Source organism: Dipodomys merriami, unplaced genomic scaffold, assembly GCF_024711535.1.
Source record: "Dipodomys merriami isolate MVZ:Mamm:240054 unplaced genomic scaffold, mDipMer1.0.p SCAF_20, whole genome shotgun sequence".
NCBI classification, from domain to species: Eukaryota; Metazoa; Chordata; class Mammalia; order Rodentia; family Heteromyidae; genus Dipodomys; species Dipodomys merriami.
Genome location: NW_027203382.1, coordinates 30,851,630 through 30,865,228, shown reverse-complemented (window position 1 = coordinate 30,865,228; position 13,599 = coordinate 30,851,630). Strand labels below are relative to the sequence as shown.

Below are 13,599 nucleotides of genomic sequence, written 5' to 3'. Positions count from 1 at the left end.
ATGTGCCAGACACTATTTAAGGCCATGGAAATAAAATTAGCTTCTTGTTGTCTCACTTTTTTATCCATTAAACAAAAATACCAACAGTGCCTACTTTATGGGACTACAAGAATTAAATGAGTTACAATTTGTGAATACCGCAGCATACGACAACAAGTTATCACTCCATATATATTGACTATTATCAGTGAAAAATAATTATGTAAGAATATTAACACATACAAAACAAATTCATTTTACGCTAAGTGAAAAATATCAAGCTGTGAAACAGCACTGTCTTGTTTTATCTTGGAAAAGACTTAAAGGATATACCATAAGATATTAACAGATCATCCCAGAGAAGGGAGTTATGAGAACTTTAATGTGTTTCTTTTTTATTCTTTACATGATCAAAATTTTCACAGGAGTAGACATTCCTAGCTGAGAGAATACATTATCTTTTTACAGTAAGACTAATAAGATTGTGCCTATATTGCATAAACATCCTTTATAAGAACTATTGCACTATAAGGTCATGAGGCTGGACCACATGTGATGGATGGGGCGTCCTCCTACAGGAGTGGGCATTCTTACTGTCAGTCATACTGAGGAGTATCCATGTAGTCACCCTATTTAGGGTTTCCATGATTGATGGAGAAGAGGAAATGGATATTGACAGATTCTTATTCTCTGCCATAGTCAAAAAGAAGTCACTGATAACTTGAACAAATTGAAGGCCTAAGCAGGGCTGCCTTTAACATACTTGAGTGAACTGAAAATAAAGAGCATGGTAATAATGAAAATACTTATAAAACAAGGATGAAGAGAGATAAAGGAGGCTGGAACTGAACACAGCATAAAAATGAGATAGATACATAATATGTGTAGAAAGAGAATATATCCCCACCAAAAAAATCATTAGGGTAACAAATATTTTCTGTCCTTAAAGTCTCTACACTTGTAAAAATTAAAGGAAAGGTTGAGTCTGTGTTTCAAAAGATCATGAACAGATGCTAGATGGAAGAGTCTGATTGTTTTCTTTTAAGTAAGATTGCAGAATGGAAGAATTGGGGGTAAAAAGAACACCATTATGGACCTGGAAAACAATAAGCTAAATATAGAAAGGAACATGATCAAAATGGCAGAATCCCAAGTCAGTGATCTGTAATATAGCCTTGGAGCAAAAACAGACAAATAAGGAGATAAAAGACAAGGGAAAAAGCAACCTAAGGACAATAAATTGAAGGAACAAAGGAGAGCCACTGTGTAGTTTGATGTCAGAAAGCAGAGGACAAAACAAATGAATTACCTCCCCAAAATACTAGCCAGTGGACTCTGAAAGGAAGAGCAGAACTATATTCCTAAAAAGTGCATAGAGAAATTGCTTAAAATTAAACATTTCTCCCTGATTAACAAAAGACAACAGGCTGGACACTGGTGACTCACACTTAGGAAAGTCCATGAGACTCTTATCTCCAATTAACCACCAAAAAGCCAGAAGCAGAGCTGTGGCTCAAGTAGTAGAGTGCTAGCCTTGAGCAAAAACAGCTCGGGGACAGCTAGCCAGGTCCACTCTAATCCATCACAATTCAGCTTTATGGCTTATAGTAAAAGACTAGTTACTTACCCCTACCCAAAAGATGACCAGTAAAGACACTAATATTATTAGTGCAATCTTGTATCAATTCACAGTTTGAAGCCCAAAAGAATAATTTTTTTTTAAACTATGGTTAATAATAGTACAGTTCATTTTGTAGCTAGGTATAGGTAATATATTTATTTTTAATAATCATAAGTACTTTACAAAGACTAACTACAACAATGAAACAGAAAATATGCTTAGGGTAAACTTAAGATAAACAATTTAAGGTGGGAGGGAAGGGATGGTAGGGGGAAGACGAAGGAGGAGGCAACAATGCTGGATAAGAAATGTACTCATTACCTTGCTCATGTAACTGTAACCTCTCTCTCAATAAAAAAAACTTAATTAAAAAAACAAAAACAATTTAAGTCATTATGAAGACATTCTCAATTCAACTGAGAGACAATAAAAGGTTGTTTTAATGCTCGCTGGACACTACATGGAAAATGAACTGGAAATGTTGTGGGTGGAGATGGGAGGGAAAAAACAGGAGGGAGCCATGGAAGGAAGACATGGTTCAAAAATAATTGTACTCATTCCTCATTACCTGATTCATGTAACTGTCACCCCTCTGCATAGCAACTCTACAATCATAATACAAAAAGAAAGAAAAGAAAACCTGTATTGGGTTGTGGATTTAGCTCAGTGGAAGAGCATTTGCCTAGCAAGTGCAAGGCCCTAAATTTGGTCCCCAGATCTGGGAGAAGAAAAAAAAAACATTAAAAAAGGAAAGCCTTATTTGTTTGTCTATATGTCTTTGGGAGTATAAGGGGAGGCACAGAAATGGAGGGAAAATTGGTGAACAAATGCATCTGTGGTACTCACTGGACACTATGTTAAAAATGAACTATACAATTTGTGGGTGGGGATGAGAGGGAAAAACTGAGAGAGAAGGGGTGATATTGTCCTAAAGGAAAAATACTCTTTATAACTGTACTCTTTATAACAAATACTCTGTATAACTGTAGCCCCTCTGTTTATAACATTTTCAAATAAAAAATAATAAAAATATTAACAAAAAACTATCTTGGTCATGGATAAGATACAACTCTTGTAAAGAGATCATTTCTCTCTATTGAATTTACATATTCAATGTAATGGCAATTTTTAAGACAAAAATGCATTTTGTTAGAAATAAGAAAATGTGACAAAATGATCTTAAAAATAGACAAACAAGATATATGAGGAAAATTTGAAATGAAGAATCATCAAAAGCCATCATCTCCATGATTGAAACATTGTAACACTTCACTAATATAAATATGATTATCCCAGACTCATAAAAACCAATTAACAGAACAAGATAGACTTTAGTCTATGGAATAGGATATTCTACTATGTGTAATATAAACACACATTGACTATATACAAGGATGTATAACCCCTTGTTTATATATAAGGATTTATTATATGATAAAAAGTGACAAGGCTCTAAATTCAAATCCCCATACCACTCAAAAAATTATATTTACTCCTCAGTAGAGAAGTCTTGTACTTTGCACAATGAATATATGCTTTTATAAAAACAAAGAATGGAGAGAATGATAGAGGTATTATATTGAAATCCATTGCATGTATGTATGAAGATGGCATAAGGAATCCCCCAAAAGCTGTTGAGCAATAAGGTGTAAGAGACAGGGAAAGAAAGATCAGTATTTTAAAATATAGGAAAGAGAGATCAATGGATTAAAATTTAATATTTAAAAAAAATAATGGTACCAGTTGTTGGAATAAATTCTCTTATAAAGTTTCTATGCATTGTCTGCATTGTCTGGTCTCTACATGAATTGTAAGCTTATGGTATTGTCTTCTCTTCCCTTCATTCAGTTCCTTCAATTGAATTGTTCCATTTCATTTTTTGAAGTTAAAAATGAAAGATAATAAATTCAAACCAAAAGTGCCTTTCTTAAAACAGAATTCTACAAGGCTTTGCCTGTTTCCTGCAAGAGAATTTTGATTCCTACAGTCAGAAACATCCAGTTGAAGTATGTATTATATGACACTACCTACATAGATTATTTAACTTGACCTTTTCAGGCCCAATAAAGCTTCATCACAATAACTGAACCCAAACTCTACAGTTTGTTTTTGTTGGTTGTGGGGCCTGAATTCTGGGCCTGGGCACTGTCCCTCAGCTCTTCAGTTCAAGGCTTGCGCTCTACCACTTGAGCCACAGTGCCACTTCCGGCCTTTTCTGCTTATATGGTGCTGAGGAATTGAACCCAGGGCCTCATGTATGCAAGGCAAGCACCCTACCACTGAGCCACCTTGCCAGCCCCACCAAACTACAGTTTAATCAGTGGGTTTTTATTGTTTTGTGGGTTTTGTTTTGGTCAGGTCATGGGGCTTGTACTCAGGCTATGGGTGCTGTCCCTTAGCTTTTTCATTCGAGGCTCATGCTCTACCATTTTGAGCCACAGCACCACTTTCAGTTACTGTCCCACCAGGGCTGGTTTTGAACCAAAATCCTCAGATGTGAGCCTCCTGAGTAGCTAGAATTATAGGAGTGAGCCACCCACACCTGGCTAATCAATGAGTTTTAAGTGCTGGTCTGTATGTTAATGAGGAGCTGGCTCAAAAGAGTCAACTGGAATAGGCTGAGACAGGAGAATTCAGCCAACCTGATCTATATTGTAAAACCCTGTGTCTCAGGGGGCTGAGGAGGTGGCTCAGTGGTAGAGTGCTTGCCTTGCATGCATGAGGCCCTGGGTTCGATTCCCCAGCACCACATAAGCAAAAAGAAAAAAGCCGGAAGTGGCGCTGTGGCTCAAGTGGTAGAGTGCTAACCTTGAGCTGAAGAGCTGAGGGACAGTGCCCAGGGCCAGAGTTCAGGCCCCATGAACTGACCCAAAAAAAAAAAAAAAAAAAACCTTGTCTCAATCAATCAATTAATTAATCACCTAGAAAATATTTTTGGTTTTTTTTGTTGTTGTTGTTTGTCTTTCAAGCTCCACACACCTCCTATTTTCCTTAGTCTGGCTTCTCTCCCTAGCTTTTGTTTTCTGTAGCCCCTCATCCCCTAGAAACTGTTTTTAAATAATAGATTTTTTTTGAAAATTCCCTTTAAAGTTCACAATGTTGTGCCACTATTTTCACAATCAATTGTAAGACAGTTTTCCCATGCCATAAAGAAACCAAACCATTATCAGTCAGTTCCATTTCTTAAAGATATGACATCTGTATTAAATTAACCTACACATAATAGAGTAATTTGTACAAATCTTTTTTGAGGCCTCTCATTAACTCTTTTCTTGTTTACCAGTCCCAGGGTTTGAATTCAGGGCCTTTGATTTGTGGACAGGAATTCTACTACTTGAGCCATATCTTTTTTAAATTGGCACTATATATATACATATATATTATTTGAGTATGTACGATACCTCAATAAACGTTCATCTTGTATGGTGTTCAAGCCCGAGTATTCTTCTCTATATCTAAAAGTGTTTATCCAATTCCTGCAATAAAAAAAACAATTAAAATCCTGATCCTTCCTTCTAACTTTTCTTTCTTTCTTTCTCTAGTTTCTTTTCTGTTTGATGGTGCTGAGGATTAAATTCAGGATCTCCTGCTTGCTAGGCAGGTACTCTATCATTAGAACTATGCTTCTAGCCCTCTTCTAATTTTTTTTGAAATATACAGTACATTATACTTACTTATAATCATCTTACTGTACAATAGTATACTAAGCGCTCATAGGAACAAATTATAAGCAAATATCTAAGTACAATTTAATACTTGTTGACCAACATTTATGTGCTCCTTCTTTCCCACTATGTTTCCCAGCCTGTAGTAACCACTATTCTACCCTCAACTTCTATGAGATCAACTTTTTTAGATTCTAAGTCAAAAATATACAAGTCAAAAATAGCAATGTGGGCTGGGTGTTGATGGCTCACACCTTGTAATCCTAGCTACTCAAAAGGCTACGATCTGTGGATCATGGTTCAGAACCAACCTGGACAAGAAAGTCAATTGAGACTCTCCAATTAAACACTAAAAAGCCAGATGTAGAGCTGTGGCTCCAGTGGTAGAGTGCTAGCCTCAAAATCAGTGCCCAGGCCCTGAGTTCAAGCCATAGGACAGCATGCACTCATAAACACACACACACACACACACACACACACACACACACACACACACACACACACACACACACACACACACACACACATACACCCACTTACACCCATGTGGCTTTTATGAGTTCCAGTCTTTTCCGATCTATCCATGTCTCTCACTGAGGCAATCTATAGGGCAAGAGAAAAACCAGGAATCTTCTTATCTTGAACAGAGGCCCCTGTATTCTTTTGACACTGGAAACAGATACTTACTGCATGTGAAAAACACACTGAATGTATCAGTCCATACTTCAAAAAGCCGACAAATACCTAATGTGAAGAGTCAGCAGAGAAGGAAAAAACATGCAGCAAAACCATAATGTAATTATACCACTCAGAAACAGGATGCCCTGAGAAGGTGATGTCAGATAACAAGAGGGAGCAAAGCTGAAAGATTTTTCCTCTTGATTCTATTTTAATATTAACCTTCTATATAATTAGTATTAATGTACTTTGTGATTGATTCATAATTACATATCCCCCAAAGAGACCAAAGAACTGGGCCTAAAATTAAGTCCTGTGAAATTGTAGTCGTGAGTAGAAGAGTACACATTGACCTGTGTGGCATCACCATGGTGATTATACTTGAAATTGTTCCTCCAAGGGTGACTTGGCAACCGATAGATGAAGCTCTCAATGGAAAAATAGCAACTCTTCTTCTCTGGTCCCTTTCAATAGTAATACCTTAATCCCTGGTCTCCACAGTCCTCCAAAATGCAGTTCAATGCCAGGTTTTCGGTGAGTGGGATTGGAATTGGCTTCATTGTTTAACTGTTTCTGTATTTTTGTTTCAATATTTTTCAAGTGGGATCACCCTAGAGAACTTGCACGCCAAACTGTCTGCTAAAAGCTCACCTTCATCCCTTATTTCTTCGACACTATTCTCTAACTGAACATTGGGTTCATCATGGCCAATCTGTCAGTTCGAGGAGTAAATGGACAGTTGGTCACAAAGAAGCAAAAGCCATGCTGATAGGAATATGCAATTAGCTTATGACAAATAGTAGTTAGGCCAGGTTGCTGCGTGACACTGATTGGATAAGCTCACCCTTTGTCAAGGAAAAATACCCTCCATGTACTACCAATGGAAATTAGAGAATGAAAGTGTTGCCCTGGCCCGGCATAGTATCGCAGTACATAAATTAGACTATGATGGTGAGGATGATGCTTCATTAAATTTCTGGGTGTGGCAAGAATGACAATGTGCCAAATATCCTGTTGTCAGGAGCAGAATGGACCAACAGCTTCACATGTACACCTCTGAATTCACCCCCAAATCTGCATCAAAACCATGCTTCCCCTAGATGACCCCAAGTTCTCAGTTTGTTCCTATAGGCTACAAACTCCTCTAAGTAGTGCCTTGGGCTGGAGAACTCTCCCCTGATCTGTCTGATACATTCTTAGACCTACATTGCTCACCAAAACCCATCCTACCAAGCCTTCCTTCCTTTGCCTTCTCTTTCCCAGATCTCAGATCTGTATCACAGTCTGAAAGATCTCCCCACCCACTCCCACTCTCTCTCCTTCATCTTTCACAAGCATATTCCCCAACAATTCTTCTGCAACTCTAATATGATATTAGAGAACTTAAATGGACACAATATTTACTTGAAATGGTCAACAGTTGAACAAAGGTTGATTTTTTTTCTCCTTCTGTCTTTCCTAATTTGATCTTATAGTCTTACTTGTAATTGTTTACAAAGTTTTTTTTGTTTGGTTTTGGTTTTGGTTTTTTTTTTATTGTGAAAATACTGTACAGAGGGGTTACAATTACATGGGCAAGATAATGAGTACATTTCTTACCAAGCATTGTTGCCTCCTCTTTGTTTCCCCTTCCCATCCCTTCCCATACTCCCCCCACCTCCCCTTACCAATCCTCCCCCCTACCCCACCAAAGTTGTAAAGTTCGTTTTCGACATAACGACTTGGACATCTCATTGTTGCAATGGGTCCACCTGTATCCCTAGTTAAACGATTTGTTTTTGCCCTTCCCCTCCACAAATTATACCAACATCAAATACAGTGAAAGCAGGGGTTATACCATGGGGGGAGGGACATACAAAGCAACATAGAAATCATCTTATAAATATGTTAGAAACAATTGCATGAAAGAAAAAAACATTTAAATACTTATCTTGGGGTTCATTCCCCTAACATCAACTTATCTGACCTTTTCTGCTTGACTCAGACATATACTAGTTATTGCAATCTTTTCCTTCTTCAAATTAATGAAAAATCATACTCTACAAGTATCAAAGACTACATACTATTCAGTAAGAATGAGATGCATCATTTATTCTTCCACTCACAAATATTGGGCCTGGCATCAGTAAGTCTATGCTACACTCCCTTCAGGATATAATAATGAGCAAGAGAGACTTGGTCTCTGTCCTTATGCAATCCATAGTTTAAAAGATAATTTTTAGTAAATCACAATTGTAACAGGAGATAGACAGGAAATACATTAAAGTGTTAATGAGATAGGGCATAGCCTAAGAAATGTAACTTTGGCCAATAATTTAGACAAGTCTTCCCTAAGATTATTTAAGTTTGGCTCTGAAAGCTGAGTAGACACCATTGAGTTAAAAAAAAATAGTTGAGCAAATATTGAATATAAACTGGTGTCATTGACTAGATAGGAAAGAAGAAAGTCCTTTGACAAGAAACAACTAGGAGTATTCAAAGAACTGAAAGGAAACCAGAATGTCTTGGAAATGGAAAGAAAAGGAGAGGAAAGTACCAAGAAAGGCTTGAGAGCTAAAAAGATGTTGTTTCCTCTAACATTTTGTTTATGCATCCCTCTGAAATAATATTGAGAAACTATATGCCTGTTGTTAATTTACATCTAAATTATCTCCTTTTAAACCTAAATAGATACAAAGAATTTGATTTCTGGAGTACTGCAAATACTGGCATTTTAAAAGAATGGAAAAGCAGGCATTGGTGGCTCACACCTGTAATCCTAGCTGTTCAGGAGGTTGAGATCCAGAAGATACGATTTGAAGCCAGCACAGACAAAAAGACTGCAAAAGTCCAGCTCAGAACTAACATGCAAAAAGGAGGGAGAGGTGCAGTTCAACTGGTGGAGAATGAGGCTCTGAGTTCAAACCCTTGTCCTGACAAAGAAAAAAGAATAAAATGTTTGCAAGAATTATCTCAAAAGGAATGGCATATTATGAATAAGTACATCTTTTAATACTCAGAAATATTCTACCATTATTGTTTCCCTTTGAATTTGTATTTTGACCCCCTCTTCCCATAGAATATCCTCATGTAAAACACCTTCACACTTGAAAATATTTTACTAATCACTTTTCATCCTCTTCAACAAAATATGTAGATATTCATAAGGCTCTCAAGAATAATACTCTAACTTCTGGATTGAATAAGTACTATAATCGTTATTAACATATAGTTTCTCAGAAGCAATATAAATCCATTTAAAATTTTAAACATAAAAAGAAAATAATTGAAATTTTTCTTTAAAAGGATGGAAGAGATTTCTCATTCATGTTTTAGTGGATGAAAACTATTTATTGCTCCAGTGAGATTGGGTTCAGTATCAACGCTAATGTTCTTTTTTGTAAGCTCTTAGAATCTGTGTTCACATATAAAAATAGATAGAATTGGAGCAAAATTTGCAATAGAAATATCCAACTCTCTGATCTTCTTCCACCTTACATGCCAAAATCACTCAATGGAACATCTTCAAATATTATTTTTGTGATCTACTCACAATTCAACTGAATTTTCCTCTGTGTCATTGAAAGCAAAGAAGCGGAAATCATCCTAAATTGTAAGGAAATCTATTACCCATCATTAGAGATATCTATTTCTCAATTTCTGGAAAAATGTATGAAAAAATGTCTAAGATTGATCAAATGACTATTAATGATACCACTTAGAGGCTTCTAAGTAAGAGAACAGGTTAGGAAAACTAAAATATTGTTAATTATGTTCAGTATTGTTCATTTGCTTTCAATGAATTCAGTTAAATCTGCAAATTGAAGTTTTAAACAATGTATATTAAAATGCTCATAACATAAACCTAATTAGAGAAGCCATTCCTCACTGCCAAACAAAATAACCAATCTGAATTCTGACTTTGCTTTTCATTTCCAATAACATGTGACAGCATCTCCCTTCCAAACTCCAATGACACAAAGATAGTAATGGAGTAGTGACAGAAAGTGTGGAGGTAGAGGAGACATGAAGTACTACCTGAGGTGTCAACTGGATATAAGGTAATAGGGACACCTTCACTCCAGGAAAAAATAGGGATTTGGGTGTCTTTACTATTAATATCTGAAAAAAGAATCTCATTCACAGTACTGAGGAAGTTAAAAAATACATATTGAAAAGTTAAAGAAGTAAATGGTTACATGTAACATTTAAGTTGTAATTACTATGGCCATCTGTTCATATTCAATTAGAATTCATTAACTAAACTGTTGTCATAGTTATAGAATTAGATCAAGTAGAAAAATCTGCTTTGACTCAATTTTTAGCAATGGAAAAGAAAAACGGATTCGAGTGAACTTGAGTAACCTTAATTGGCTACCTGAAAAGTACTCTGATGAACCTTACAGGCTAACCTAGAGCATGTATGGCTTTTCATCACGCTAAACCAGTTTAATTCACCCGCATAACAGCTTGTGTTCACACACAGTACTGTGTCAACAAAACACACCATAGTTCATGCCTTTCTAGAATCTAAATTGTTATTTTTTTAGAACTTGTTTTAACTGAAGAGATGATGCATATTCTTACCTAAGTATTCTTGCCCATATGCCTAACTATTTTTTTAATGCAGAAAACACAAAATTACAGTCTCCAAAAGTCAAAAGTGGTTGAGAGCTGGTGGCTCACAATCCTGGATACTCAGGAGGTTGATATCTAAAGATTGGAGTTCAAAAAGCAGGCCAAGCAGGAAAGTCTATGAGATTTTATCTCCATTTAACCACCAAAAACCCAGAAGGAGAGCTGTGGCTCAAGTGATAGAGCACTTGCCTTGAGCAAAAAAAGGAAGGAAGGGAGGGAGGGAGGGAAGGAGGGAATACGGAAGGAATGAAGGAAGGGAGGGAGGGAGGGAGGGAGGAAGGGAGGGAGGGAAAGAAAAAGGGAGAGAGAGAAAGAAAGAAAGAGAGAGAAAGAAAGAAAGGAAGAAAGAAAGAGAGAAAAGAAAAGGAAGAAAAGGCTAAGGGGCAGCACCCAGGCCCTGAATTCAAGAACTGGCATATACATAAAAAGTGGTGACTACAGGTTAGTATAGTCAGAACAGACTTCAAAAATTCTGATAGGAACCTTAAAGAATAGGTTAAACAGTGACCGAGAATTGGAGAAAGAAGGAAATGCTTAGAGGTGCTTCAAAGATCACTGAAGAAACCAGCCAGTCTGGCACCAGGACTTGAAAGAACAGTGTAGGAAGATGATCAGATTACGAGGATCCTAAAATGGATGTATAAATACCTGGGTATTGGAGCACATAGGATCCTGTTGCATAGGATCCAGATATGAAGATTATGTTTTGTAAATAGGGAAGAGATCAGAAGAAAGCATTTCAATAAGCAGGTATCAGAGAGTGAGCTTGGGTGATGGAACCAAAGTACAGCTTAACTTTTATTATCACTTCAATACTAACTGGCTTGAGGTTCCTAGAAAAGCCATGTGTTCTCCTGGGTCTTCATTTTCTCATTCCAAAAATCCCTTGAAGTTAAATGAAGCATCTTTGGGACAACAGCAAGCCATTACGATCAATAATAGATAGGAATCTGTCCCTGCCCCCAATCTTGCTTGAAACAAACCAGATTCATTTTTATCTGCTTTGTTTTTATGTTATTAATTTTAGAGCTTCTGGGAAGATGGTATGAAGGTATGTGTTTTATTTTCATTGCTTTTCTAATCCTCAAAGTATATCTACCTATAATATCAGGCATGCAAAAAGAGGATAATTTTACTCTAAACATAATCTAAAAATACCATAGGTTCTTTTTTAAATTACTTAGAGGTTAAACTGATGTAATTTTGAGTTAAAATTAATTTTTAAGGGCTGAAGGTGTGGCTCAGTGGTAAAGTGCCTGGCTAGCAAAAACAAGCACCAGAGTTCAAACTCCTGCACCAAAAAAAAAGAAGGAGGAGGAGGAGGAAGAGGAGGAGAAGAGTTAAATAATTTTGAAAATAGTTATGCAAAATGCTTTTTCTCTGAGAACACAGATATTTAAAGTAAATCTTTAGGGCTTAAATTATCATCTTAAATGATCTATTTATCACATGTAAACTAAACCAAGATCTCCAGAAGCATCTTTCTCCCAAGGTACTACTTTGAACATAAAATAAATATGAATTTAACAGTCTCTTTTGAAATGTTGACTTTGCTCTGGATTATTCAAGAATGTTTTGAACAAATAAAATGATAGCTCTACTATGAGTAAAGACAGAATAGATTTTAAGTTTTCTCTCACAATTGCAGTATCACAAGCAGCTGGGAACAAAAGCTGCTGGGAACAGAGTGTAATGGACTATGATGACTATTTTAGAATAGCTTGAACCTCCTTGCAGCCTACAAGAAGGCCGTGAGCTGAATTCACAAGCAGTGGAAATGTATTTTACTGCATGCTGCACAGTTATGCAGGGCAAATATGCTTTCCTATAACTTATAACAATAGAAGGACCCTGGACTAAAATGATTTACTCCAGTACAAAAAAAAGTGCTATCCTCCATACCTTCCATTCTGAACATTTCTCCTTAATACCAAGAACTCGGATAAATGCACAAAAAAATAGTTTCTAAATCACTGACACATTTTCTTCCAATTGCTCACCACGAATGCAACAATTGTGTTTTTCTATCCCAGTACTGATGTTGTGATTCTAGTCTCTTGTAGATGGAATTATTACTAATATGGCAAATCAACTGAATTTTAACATTTTGCTGCAAAAGATAAATCTCCATATTCTAAATGCAACATCGTTGTGTTTGGAATAACTGTATTAAAGGCAGAAAAAAGAAAGAAAGGAGAAATATACACCATATTTCCATTCTACTCTAGATGTTAATATCTTTGAGGCACAGTGTCCTTGTCTTCTCTCCTTGGCAGTAATTCTCATTGAGTACAAGGCCACTTTTGTTGAAATTAAATTTTTCAAGCTATGCTCAGCATCGGTGGGCTCTTAGTGAACAAAAAAAGCTCTCATGTCCTGGAAAATCATGTCCCTTCAGTGTAATTAGGATAACATCCTTCAGTTCCTTGCTGAAGGATTGTATACTAATGGGTTTGCAGAAGATAGCAACCAAGGATATTTGGCATTTGGTAATGCTATCTTGATACTAAGGGGCTCCCATCAGTCTCCACTGCCTGCCTGGGAACCTGGCGTGCTCAGATGAAATTCTTCATCAGGAAACAATGCTAATGTTGAAAGGCCCCTAGCGTTGCTTCAGAACCAGGACAGAGATTGAGCTGCTCATGAAGCAGAGTATTCTTTCATTTTTTAGGAAAAAGAAAACAGAAAATCCTTTTCCTTAATCCCATTTCTCCTAGTCTGAATCCTCTCAAGCAGAACCTTCACACTCCTCTTTTTTTTTTCCTGTGCTGTGACTCCCCAAACCATTTGTGATAGAGACACAGCAAGAATTTAATGGTGCAGAACAAGCAAGCCAGCCCTCTCTGCAGTGCACCCCATCACAATGAGAATGTGCACCCCATGACTCAGAGTGAATCAGATGAAGAAAAAAAAAAACAACAGCACAAGACTGCAGCTTAAGAAAGAAATGGCAATGTGTGAGGTGCAGATAGGAGACAACACTGACGATAATGGTTTTCCAGGAGCTGGTCATCCTGTCTGGGCACTCTCAAAGGAGCG

At 36.8% G+C, this 13,599-nt stretch overlaps 1 long non-coding RNA gene across 2 annotated transcripts in view; it reads right to left on the bottom strand.

Moving 5' to 3' along the window:
* LOC138832850 (uncharacterized) overlaps positions 1-13,599 on the bottom strand; it is a 178,718-nt gene that overhangs the window by 138,918 nt on the left and 26,201 nt on the right. For both annotated transcript variants that reach the window (XR_011373710.1, XR_011373711.1), the window contains exons 3-4: positions 8,694-8,855; positions 5,002-5,076 (exon numbers count right to left, since the gene is read on the bottom strand). This is a non-coding gene — a long non-coding RNA (uncharacterized lncRNA). The remainder of the gene's footprint in view (positions 1-5,001; positions 5,077-8,693; positions 8,856-13,599) is intronic.